The sequence below is a fragment of the Ammospiza nelsoni genome, chromosome 1 (genome assembly GCF_027579445.1).
Source record: "Ammospiza nelsoni isolate bAmmNel1 chromosome 1, bAmmNel1.pri, whole genome shotgun sequence".
In the NCBI taxonomy this organism is placed as follows: domain Eukaryota; kingdom Metazoa; phylum Chordata; class Aves; order Passeriformes; family Passerellidae; genus Ammospiza; species Ammospiza nelsoni.
The window spans coordinates 154,269,323-154,281,793 of NC_080633.1; positions in this window are offsets into that span (position 1 = coordinate 154,269,323).

Consider the following 12,471-nt stretch of genomic DNA (forward strand, 5'->3'; position numbering starts at 1 on the left):
TTTTTCCTGGATTTTATTGGGATTTTTTGTGGATTTTACTGGTAATTTTTCTTGGATTGTATTGGGATTTTTTCTGGGTTTTTTTTGTTTTGTTTTGTTTTTTTTTTCCTTTTTAATTTGGTCTTTTTCTGGATTTTATTGGGAATTTTTTCTGGAGTTTATTGTAATTATTTTTAATTTTGGGGGGATTTTTTTTCCTGGATTTTATTGGGATTTTTTTGTGGATTTCATTGGTAATTTTTCTTGGATTCTATTGGGATTTTTTTTTTTCTGGATTCTATTGGGATTTTTCCTGGATTTTATTGCAATTTTTTTTTAGTTTATTGGGGTTTTTGTCTGGAGTTTATTGGGATTTTTTCTGGATTTTATCAAGATTTAATTGGGATTTCAAACAGGTTTTATCCAATAAAAAATTGGAAGAATTGGTGGACTGTTTTATTGGGATTTTATTGGGATTTTATCAAGATTTCATTGGGTTTTATTTAGGATTTTATTGAGATTTTTGGTGGAGATTGTATTGGGGATTTTATTTTATTTTATTTTATTTTATTTTATTTTATTTTATTTTATTTTATTTTATTTTATTTTATTTTATTTTATTTTATTTTATTTTATTTTATTTTATCTTATTGGGATTTTTCTTGGCATCCCAAAATCCCCAATCCCCCATTCCCAACTCGAATCCCAAATTCCCAAAATCCCAAACCCAAATTCCCAAATCCTCAATCCCAAATTCCCATAACCCCAATCCCAAATTCCCAAACCCCAATCCCAAATTCCCAAATCCCCAATCCCAAATTCCCCCAAATCCCAATCCCAAATTCCCAAAAACCCAAATCCCAAATTCCCAAAACCCCAATCCCAAATTCCCAAAATCCCAAACCCAAATTCCCAAAACCCCAAATCCCAAATTCCCAAAATCCCAAACCCAAATTCCCAAAACCCCAAATCCTAAATTCCCCCAAAATCCCAAATTCCCCAAATCCCAAATTCCCAAAATCCCAATCCCAAATAACCCAATCCCAATCCCAGATCCCCCCAAATCCCAATCCCAAATTCCCAAATCCCAATCCCAAATTCCCAAAATCCCAATCGCAGATCCCGCCAAAACCCCAATCCCAAATTCCCAAAACACCAATCCCAAATTCCCAAAATCCCAAAATCCCAATCCCAAATTCCAAAATCCCAATCCCAAATTCCCAACCCTAAATTCCCAAAATCCCAATCCCAAATTCCCAAATTCCCAACCCTAAATTCCCAAATTCCCAAATCCCAATCCCAAATTCCCAAATCCCCCATCCCAAAATCCCCAAATTCCCAAAACCCCAAATCCCAAATTCCCAAAACCCCAATCCCAAATTCCCCCAAAATCCCAATCCCAAATTCCAAAATCCCAATCCCAAATTCCCAAATCCCCAATCCCAAATTCCCAAAACCCCAATCCCAGATCCTCCCAAAATCCCAATCCCAAACTTCCATAACCCCAATCCCAAATTCTCAAAACCCCAATCCCAAATTTCTATAACCCCAATCCCAAATTCCCAAAACCCCAATCCCAAATCCCCCCAAATCCCAAACCCAGAGTGCCAAAATTGCAACCCCAAATCCCCAAATCCCCAAATCCCCAAATCCCCAAATCCCCGAGTGTCAAAACCCCAAACTGCAAATCCCAAAACCCCAAAATCCCAATCACAAAGCCCAAAGCCCCAAATCCCCGAATCAACGGATTCCCAAACCCCGAAATCTCAAACCCCAAAACCCCAAACTCCAAATCCCAAACTCCCCAAATCGTAATCCCCAAAATCCCCAAAACCCCAAACTCCAAATCCCCAAAATCCCCAAATCCCCAAAAATCCCAAAACCCCAAACCCCAAAATCTCAAATCCCAAAACCCCAAACTCCAAATCCCAAACTCCCCAAATCGTAATCCCCAAAATCCCCAAAACCCCAAACTCCAAATCCCCAAAATCCCCAAATCCCCAAAAATCCCAAAACCCCAAACCCCAAAATCTCAAATCCCAAAACCCCAAACTCCAAATCCCAAACTCCCCAAAATCCCCAAAACCCCAAATGCCCAAACCCCAAATCCTTTTAGGATTGGGGATTCCCATCAATGTTCCCTGGGTCCGTTTCCCTCCCTGGATGACCCCAAACCCAAAATTCCAAATCCCAGGACCCCAAATCCTGAAATCCTAAAATCCCAAAACCCCCAAAACCCCAAATAGAAAACCCCAAAATCTCCAAATCACAGATTCCCAAACTCCAAAATCTCAAACCCCAAATCCCAAACTCCAAATCTCAAAGTCCCCAAAACCCAAATCCTAAACCCAAAATCCCCAAATCCCAAAGTTCCAAATCCCCAAAACTCCAAATCCCAAACTCCCCAAATTGTAAACCTCAAAATCCCCAAAACCCCAAATCCCCAAAACCCCAAATCCTTTTAGGATTGGGGATTCCCATCAATGTTCCCTGGGTCCGTTTCCCTCCCTGCATGACCCCAAACCCAAAATTCCAAATCCCAGGACCCCAAATCCTGAAATCCTAAAATCCCAAAACCCCAAAATCCCAAATGCCCAAAATCCCAAAACCCCAAATAGAAAACCCCAAAATCCCCCAATCACAGATTCCCAAACCCCGAAATCTCAAACCCCCAAAATCCCCAAATCCCCAAGTCCCAAAAGCCCAAATTGCAAATCCCAAACTCCCCAAATCGGAAACCCCAAAATCCCCAAAACCCCAAAATCTCAAATCCCAAACCCCCAAACTCCAAATCCCAAACTCCCCAAAATCCCCAAATCCCCAAAACCCCAAATGCCCAAACCCCAAATCCTTTTAGGATTGGGGATTCCCATCAATGTTCCCTGGGTCCGTTTCCCTCCCTGCATGACCCCAAACCCAAAATTCCAAATCCCAGGACCCCAAATCCTGAAATCCTAAAACCTCAAACCCCCAAAATCCCAAATCCCAAAATCCCAAAACCCCAAATAGAAAACCCCAAAATCTCCAAATCACAGATTCCCAAACCCCAGAACCCCAAACCCCCAAAATCCCAAATGCCCAAAATCCCAAAACCCCAAATAGAAAACCCCAAAATCTCCAAATCACAGATTCCCAAACCCCAAAATCTCAAACCCCAAATCCCAAATTCTAAATCCCAAAGTCCCCAAAACCCAAATCCTAAACCCAAAATCCCCAAATCCCAAAGTTCCAAATCCCCAAATCCCAAAACCTCAAAATCCCAAAACCCCAAATCCTTTTAGGGTGGGAATTCCCACCAGTGCTCCCCGAGTCCGTTTCCCTCCTGGGTCACCCTGAAATCCCAAAATCCCAAACCCCAAAATCCCAAACCCCAAATCCTTTTAGGGTCGTGGTTTGCACCACTGTTCTCCGAGTCCATTTCCATCCCAAACTCAAAATCCCCAAATCGCAGAACCCCAAATCCCAATCCCAAAACCCAAAATCCCCAAATCTCAAAATTCCAAATCCCAAAATCCCCAAATGCCCAAACCCCAAATCCTTTTAGGATTGGGGATTCCCATCAATGTTCCCTGGGTCCGTTTCCCTCCCTGCATGACCCCAAACCCAAAATTCCAAATCCCAGGACCCCAAATCCTGAAATCCTAAAATCCTAAAACCCCAAAATCCCAAATAGAAAATCCCAAAACCCCAAATAGAAAACCCCAAAATCTCCAAATCACAGATTCCCAAACCCCAAAATCTCAAACCCCAAATCCCAAATTCTAAATCCCAAAGTCCCCAAAACCCAAATCCTAAACCCAAAATCCCCAAATCCCAAAGTTCCAAATCCCCAAATCCCAAAACCTCAAAATCCCAAAACCCCAAATCCCAAAACCCCAAATCCTTTTAGGATGGGAATTCCCACCAGTGCTCCCCGAGTCCGTTTCCCTCCTGGGTCACCCTGAAATCCCAAAACCCAGAATCCCAAAATCCCAAACCCCAAATCCTTTTAGGGTCGTGGTTTGCACCACTGTTCTCCGAGTCCATTTCCATCCCAAACTCAAAATCCCCAAATCGCAGAACCCCAAATCCCAATCCCAAAACCCAAAATCCCCAAATCTCAAAATTCCAAATCCCAAAATCCCCAAATGCCCAAACCCCAAATCCTTTTAGGATTGGGGATTCCCATCAATGTTCCCTGGGTCCGTTTCCCTCCCTGCATGACCCCAAACCCAAAATTCCAAATCCCAGGACCCCAAATCCTGAAATCCTAAAATCCCAAAACCCCAAAATCCCAAATAGAAAATCCCAAAACCCCAAATAGAAAACCCCAAAATCTCCAAATCACAGATTCCCAAACCCCAAAATCTCAAACCCCAAATCCCAAATTCTAAATCCCAAAGTCCCCAAAACCCAAATCCTAAACCCAAAATCCCCAAATCCCAAAGTTCCAAATCCCCAAATCCCAAAATCTCAAAATTCCAAAGCCCCAAATCCCAAAACCCCAAATCCTTTTAGGATGGGAATTCCCACCAGTGCTCCCCGAGTCCGTTTCCCTCCTGGGTCACCCTGAAATCCCAAAATCCCAAACCCCAAAATCCCAAACCCCAAATCCTTTTAGGGTCGTGGTTCGCACCACTGTTCTCCGAGTCCATTTCCATCCCAAACTCAAAATCCCCAAATCCCAGAACCCCAAAATCCCAATCCCAAAACCCAAAATCCCCAAATCTCAAAATTCCAAATCCCCAAATCCCCAAATGCCCAAACCCCAAATCCTTTTAGGATTGGGGATTCCCATCAATGTTCCCTGGGTCCGTTTCCCTCCCTGCATGACCCCAAACCCAAAATTCCAAATCCCAGGACCCCAAATCCTGAAATCCTAAAATCCTAAAACCTCAAAATCCCAAATAGAAAATCCCAAAACCCCAAATAGAAAACCCCAAAATCTCCAAATCACAGATTCCCAAACCCCAAAATCTCAAACCCCAAATCCCAAACTCCAAATCCCAAAGTCCCCAAAACCCAAATCCTAAACCCAAAATCCCCAAATCCCAAAGTTCCAAATCCCCAAATCCCAAAATCTCAAAATTCCAAAACCCCAAATCCTTTTAGGATGGGAATTCCCACCAGTGCTCCCCGAGTCCGTTTCCCTCCTGGGTCACCCTGAAATCCCAAAACCCAGAATCCCAAAATCCCAAACCCCAAATCCTTTTAGGGTCGTGGTTCGCACCACTGTTCTCCGAGTCCATTTCCATCCCAAACTCAAAATCCCCAAATCCCAAAACCCCAAATCCCAATCCCAAAACCCAAAATCCCCAAATCTCAAAATTCCAAATCCCAAAATCCCCAAATCCCCAAATGCCCAAACCCCAAATCCTTTTAGGATTGGGGATTCCCATCAATGTTCCCTGGGTCCGTTTCCCTCCCTGCATGACCCCAAACCCAAAATTCCAAATCCCAGGACCCCAAATCCTGAAATCCTAAAATCCCAAAACCCCAAAATCCCAAATGCCCAAAATCCCAAAACCCCAAATAGAAAACCCCAAAATCTCCAAATCACAGATTCCCAAACTCCAAAATCCCCAAATCCCCAAATCCCAAACTCCCAAACTCCAAATCCCAAAATCCCCAAAATCCCCAAATCCCAAAACCCCAAATCCTTTTAGGGTCACACCTAAGTTCCCTGAATCCATTTCCTGCAGGACTGGCCCCAAAATCCCAAACCCCAAATCTCAACATCCTAAAATCCCAAATGCCCAAAACCCGAAATCCTTTTAGGATCAGAACTCCCACTGATGTTTCCTGAGTCCATTTCCCTCTGGGTGACCCCAAAATCCCAAATCCCAAAACCCCAAAATCCCAAAACCCAAAACCCCAAATCCCAAAGCCCCCAAATCACAGATTCCCAAACTCCAAACCCCAAAATCCCAAATCCCAACACACCAAAATCCCTAAACCCCAAATCCCCAAACCCCAAAACCTCAAAATTCCAAGATCCCAAATCCCAAAACCCCAAATCCTTTTAGGATCAGAACTCCCGCTGATGTTCCCTGAGTCCATTTTCCCCAGGCGTACCCCAAAACCCCAAAACCTAAACCCAAAATCCCAAAAACCAAAATCCCAAAATCCCAAGCCCCAAATCCTAAACCCAAAATCCAAACCCCAAAATCCCAAACCCCAAAATCCCAAAACCCAAAATCCCAAAACCCAAAATCCCAAACCCCAAATCTTAAACCCAAAACCCAAACCCCCAAAACCCAAAATCCCAAAACCCCAAATCCTAAACCCAAAACCCAAATCCCCAAATCCCCAAAACCCCAAACCCCAAAACCCCAAAATCCCAAAACCCAAAATCTGAAAACCCAAAACCCCCAAATCCCAAAACCCCAAAATTCCAAGACCCCAAAATCCCAAAATCCTGGGGACAGGGACAGGGACAGGGACAGGGATGGGGACAGGGACAGGGATGGGGACAGGGACGGGGACAGGGACAGGGATGGGGACAGGGATGGGACAGGGATGGGACAGGGACAGGGATGGGGACAGGGACAGGGACAGGGATGGGGACAGGGATGGGGACAGGGACAGGGATGGGGACAGGGACAGGGACGGGGACGGGGATGGGACAGGGACAGGGATGGGGACAGGGATGGGGACAGGGATGGCACAGGGATGGGGACAGGACAGGGATGGGGACAGGGATGGGGACAGGGATGGGGACAGGGATGGGACAGGGACAGGGATGGGGACAGGGATGGGGACAGGGATGGGGACAGGGATGACACAGGGATGGGGACAGGGACAGGGATGGGGACAGGGACAGGGATGGGGACAGGGATGGGACGGGGATGGGGACAGGGATGGGGACAGGGATGGGGACAGGGATGGGGACAGGGATGGGACGGGGATGGGGACAGGGATGGGGACAGGGATGGGGACAGGGACGGGGATGGGACAGGGACAGGGATGGGGACAGGGATGGGACAGGGACAGGGACAGGGACAGGGATGGGGACAGGGATGGGGACAGAGATGGGGACAGGGATGGGACAGGGATGGGGACAAGGACAGGGATGGGGACAGGGATGGGGACAGGGATGGGGACAGGGATGGGGACAGGGACGGGGACAGGGACAGGGATGGGGACAGGGATGGGGACAGGGATGGGGACAGGGACAGGGACAGGGACAGGGACAGGGACAGGGATGGGGACAGGGACAGGGACAGGGACAGGGACAGGGACAGGGATGGGGACAGGGATGGGACAGGGACAGGGACAGGGATGGGGACAGGGATGGGACAGGGACAGGGATGGGGACAGGGACAGGGACAGGGATGGGGACAGGGATGGGGACAGGGATGGGGACAGGGACAGGGACAGGGATGGGGACAGGGACAGGGATGGGGACAGGGACAGGGATGGGGACAGGGATGGGGACAGGGATGGGACAGGGATGGGGACAGGGATGGGGACAGGGATGGGGACAGGGACAGGGACAGGGATGGGGACAGGGATGGGGACAGGGATGGGGACAGGGATGGCACAGGGACAGGGACAGGGACAGGGACAGGGACAGGGACAGGGATGGGGACAGGGATGACACAGGGATGGGGACAGGGACGGGGATGGGGACAGGGATGGGGACAGGGATGGGGACAGGGATGACACAGGGATGGGGACAGGGACAGGGATGGGGACAGGGACAGGGACAGGGACAGGGACAGGGATGGGACAGGGATGGGGACAGGGATGGGGACAGGGACAGGGATGGGGACAGGGATGGGGACAGGGATGGGGACAGGGACAGGGACAGGGATGGGGACAGGGACGGGGACAGGGACAGGGATGGGGACAGGGATGGGGACAGGGATGGGGACAGGGACAGGGACAGGGATGGGGACAGGGACGGGGATGGGACCAGGACAGGGACAGGGACAGGGATGGGGACAGGGACAGAGATGGGGACAAGGACAGGGATGGGGACAGGGATGGGACAAGGACAGGGATGGGGACAGGGATGGGACAGGGACGGGGATGGGACCAGGACAGGGACAGGGACAGGGATGGGGACAGGGACAGAGATGGGGACAAGGACAGGGATGGGGACAGGGATGGGACAAGGACAGGGATGGGGACAGGGACAGGGATGGGGACAGGGATGGGACAGGGACAGGGATGGGACAGGGACAGGGATGGGACAGGGATGGGACAGGGACAGGGACAGCCTGGGACACCCTGGGGACACCGGGGACACCCTGGGGACCTCTTGAGGATCAGAGACATCTTGGGGACATTGGACACTCTGGGGACAGGAGCCACCCCTGGACAGGGGACACTGTGGGATGGGGGACACTCTGGTGACAGCCAGGGGGAGGGGACACTGGGGGTGTGGGGATCCCTGGGGGGGGACAGACAGGGGACAGCCTGGGGACACCTTGGGACACCCTGGGGAAAGCCTGGGGACACCCTGGGGACATTGAGGACAGCCTGAGGACACTTTGGGGACAGCCTGGGGACATTGAGGACAGTCTGGGGACACCCTGGGGACATTGGGGACAGCCTGGGGACACCTTGGGGACACCCTGGGGACATTGGGGACAGCCTGGGGACACCCTGGGGACATTGAGGACACCCTGGGGACACCCTGGGGACACCCTGGGGACAGCCTGGGGACAGCCTGGGGACACCCTGGAGACACCCTGGGGACATTGAGGACACCCTGGGGACACCCTGGGGACAGCCTGGGGACAGCCTGGGGACAGCCTGGGGACACCCTGGAGACATTGGGGACAGCCTGGGGACAGCCTGGGGACAGGAGCCACCCCAGGACAGGGGACACTGTGGGGGTGAGGGGACACCCTGGGGACAGGGGACACTGTGGGGACATGGGGACATCCTGGGGACACTGGCGGGGACATTTGGGATGTTGGGGGGACATCAGGGGATCGTTGGGGACATCAAGGGGACATCAAGGGGACACTGGTGGACCTTGGGGACAGTGGGGTCATTGTGGGGACAAGGGACACACTGGGGACATGGGGACACTGAGGGGACACTGAGGGGACATTGGGGACACCTGGAGGACATGGGACACCCTGAGGACATTGGGGACACTGGCGGGGGGACATTGAGGGACGTTGGGGACGTCAGGGTGACACTGGGGACGTGGGGACACCCTGGGGACATTGGGGGTGTTGGGAGACACAGGAGGGACATTGGGGACACTCTGTGAGCGTGGGGACATCTTGGGGACATTGGGGGACACTGGGGGGACATTGAGAACACTGAGAAGACGTTGGGGGCGCTGGGGACGTTGGGGATATTGGGGACACTGGGGGGACATTGGGGGGACACTGGGGATGTTGGGGACATTGGGGGGACATTGGGGACAATGGAGACATGGGAGTAACACTGGGGACATCTTGGGGACATTGGGGGGACATGGGGATATTGGGGACACTGGGGACATTGAGGGGACACTGGGGGACATTGGGGACATGGGAGTAACACTGGGGACATGGGGACACCTTGGGGACATTGGGGACACTGGGGATGTTGGGGACATTGGGGCCACATTGAGGGACATTGGGGGGACATGGAGGGACATTGGGGACATCTTGGGGACATTGGGGGGACATGGGGATATTGGGGACACTGGGGACATTGGGGGGACACTGGGGGACATTGGGGACATGGGAGTAACACTGGGGACATGGGGACACCTTGGGGACATTGGGGACATTGGGGGGACATTGGTGACATTTTGGGGACATTGAGGGGGCATTGGGAGACATTGGGGGACATTGGGGACACTGGTGATGTTGGGGACATTGGGGGGACATGGAGGGACATTGGGGACAATGGAGGGACATTGAGGACACCTTGGGGACATTGAGGGGACATTGGGGACACTGGGGATGTTGGGGACATTGAGGGGACATTGAGGGGACATTTGGGAAATGGGGACATTGGGGACACTGAGGGGACACCGGGGGACATGGGAGTAACACTGGGGACATGGGGACACCTTGAGGACATTTGGGGACATTGGGGGGACATTGAGGGAACATTGGGGACATTGGGGGACATTGGGGGACATGGGAGTAACACTGGGGACATTGGAGACACCTTGGGGACATTGAGGGGACACCTTGGGGACATTGGGGACATTGGGGGACATGGGAGTAACACCAGGGACATGGGGACACCTTGGGGACATTGAGGGGACATTGGGGGGACATTGGGGGGACATGGGGACACCTTGGGGACATTGAGGGGACATGGAGGGAACACTGGGGACATTGGGGATATTGGGGACATTGAGGGGACCTTGGGGACATCTTGGGGACATCTTGGGGACATTGGGGGTGGGGGCTGAGGGTGGGGTTGGGTGTTGGGATTTGGGGATTTTTAGGATTTGGGGATTTTGGGTGCTGGGATTTCGGGGTTTTGGGGTTTTGAGATTTTGGAGTTGGGATTTTGTGATTTTAGGATTTCGGGGTGTTGGGATTTTGGAATTTTGGGGTGCTGGAATTTCGCGATTTTGAGATTTGGGGATTTTTGGGGGAGTTGGGATTTGGGATTTTGGGATGTTGAATGTTGGGATTTTGGGGCGTTGGGATTTTGGGATTTTGGCGTGTTGGAATTTCGGGATGTTGAGATTTTGGGATTTTGGGATTTTGGGGGGAGTTGGGATTTGGGATTTTGAGATGTTGAATGTTGGGATTTCGGGGTGTTGGGATTTTGGGATTTTGGCGTGTTGGAATTTCGGGATGTTGAGATTTTGGGATTTTGGGGGGAGTTGGGATTTGGGATTTTGGGATGTTGAATGTTGGGATTTTGGGGCGTTGGGATTTTGGGATGTTGAGATTTGGGGATTTCAGGATGTTGGGATTTTGGGGATGTTGAATGTTGGGATTTCAGGACTTGGGGATTTCGGGATTTCGGGATTTCAGATGTTGGAATTTTGGGGTGCTGGGCGTTGGGAATTTGGGATGTTGGATTTTGGGATTTTGGGATCTTGGGATTTTGGGGTGTTGGATTTGGGGATTTTGGGGTGTTGGATGTGGGGATTTTGGGGTGTTGGATGTGGGATTTTGGGATGTTGGGATATTGGGATTTTGAGATGTTGAATGTTGGGATTTCGGGGTGTTTTGATTTTGGGATTTTGGCGAGTTGGAATTTCGGGATTTTGAGATTTTGGGATTTTTGGGGGAGTTGGGATTTGGGATTTTGGGATGTTGAATGTTGGGGTTTTGGGGCGTTGGGATTTTGGGATTTTCGGGTGTTGGATTTGGGGATTTTGGGGTGTTGGATTTGGGGATTTTGGGGTGTTGGATGTGGGATTTTGGGATCTTGGGATATTGGGATTTTGAGATGTTGAATGTTGGGATTTCGGGGTGTTTGGATTTTGGGATTTTGGGATGTTGGAATTTCGGGATTTTGGGATTTTTGGATTTTTGGGGGAGTTGGGATTTGGGATTTTGGGATGTTGAATGTTGGGATTTTGGGGCGTTGGGATTTTGGGATGTTGAGATTTGGGGATTTCAGGATGTTGGGATTTTGGGGATGTTGAATGTTGGGATTTCAGGACTTGGGGATTTCGGGATTTCGGGATTTCAGATGTTGGAATTTTGGGGTGCTGGGCGTTGGGAATTTGGGATGTTGGATTTTGGGATTTTGGGATCTTGGGATTTTGGGGTGTTGGATTTGGGGATTTTGGGGTGTTGGATGTGGGGATTTTGGGGTGTTGGATGTGGGATTTTGGGATGTTGGGATATTGGGATTTTGAGATGTTGAATGTTGGGATTTCGGGGTGTTTTGATTTTGGGATTTTGGCGAGTTGGAATTTCGGGATTTTGAGATTTTGGGATTTTTGGGGGAGTTGGGATTTGGGATTTTGGGATGTTGAATGTTGGGGTTTTGGGGCGTTGGGATTTTGGGATTTTCGGGTGTTGGATTTGGGGATTTTGGGGTGTTGGATTTGGGGATTTTGGGGTGTTGGATGTGGGATTTTGGGATCTTGGGATATTGGGATTTTGAGATGTTGAATGTTGGGATTTCGGGGTGTTTGGATTTTGGGATTTTGGGATGTTGGAATTTCGGGATTTTGGGATTTTTGGATTTTTGGGGGAGTTGGGATTTGGGATTTTGGGATGTTGAATGTTGGGATTTTGGGGCGTTGGGATTTTGGGATGTTGAGATTTTGGGATTTCAGGATGTTGGGATTTTGGGGATGTTGAATGTTGGGATTTCAGGACTTGGGGATTTCGGGATTTCAGATGTTGGAATTTTGGGGCGCTGGGCGTTGGGATTTTGGGATGTTGGATTTTGGGATTTTGGGATCTTGGGATTTTGGGGTGTTGGATTTGGGGATTTTGTGGTGTTGGATGTGGGATTTTGGGATTTTGGGATATTGGGATTTTGAGATGTTGAATGTTGGGATTTCGGGGTGTTTGGATTTTGGGATTTTGGCGTGTTGGAATTTCGGGATGTTGAGATTTTGGGATTTTG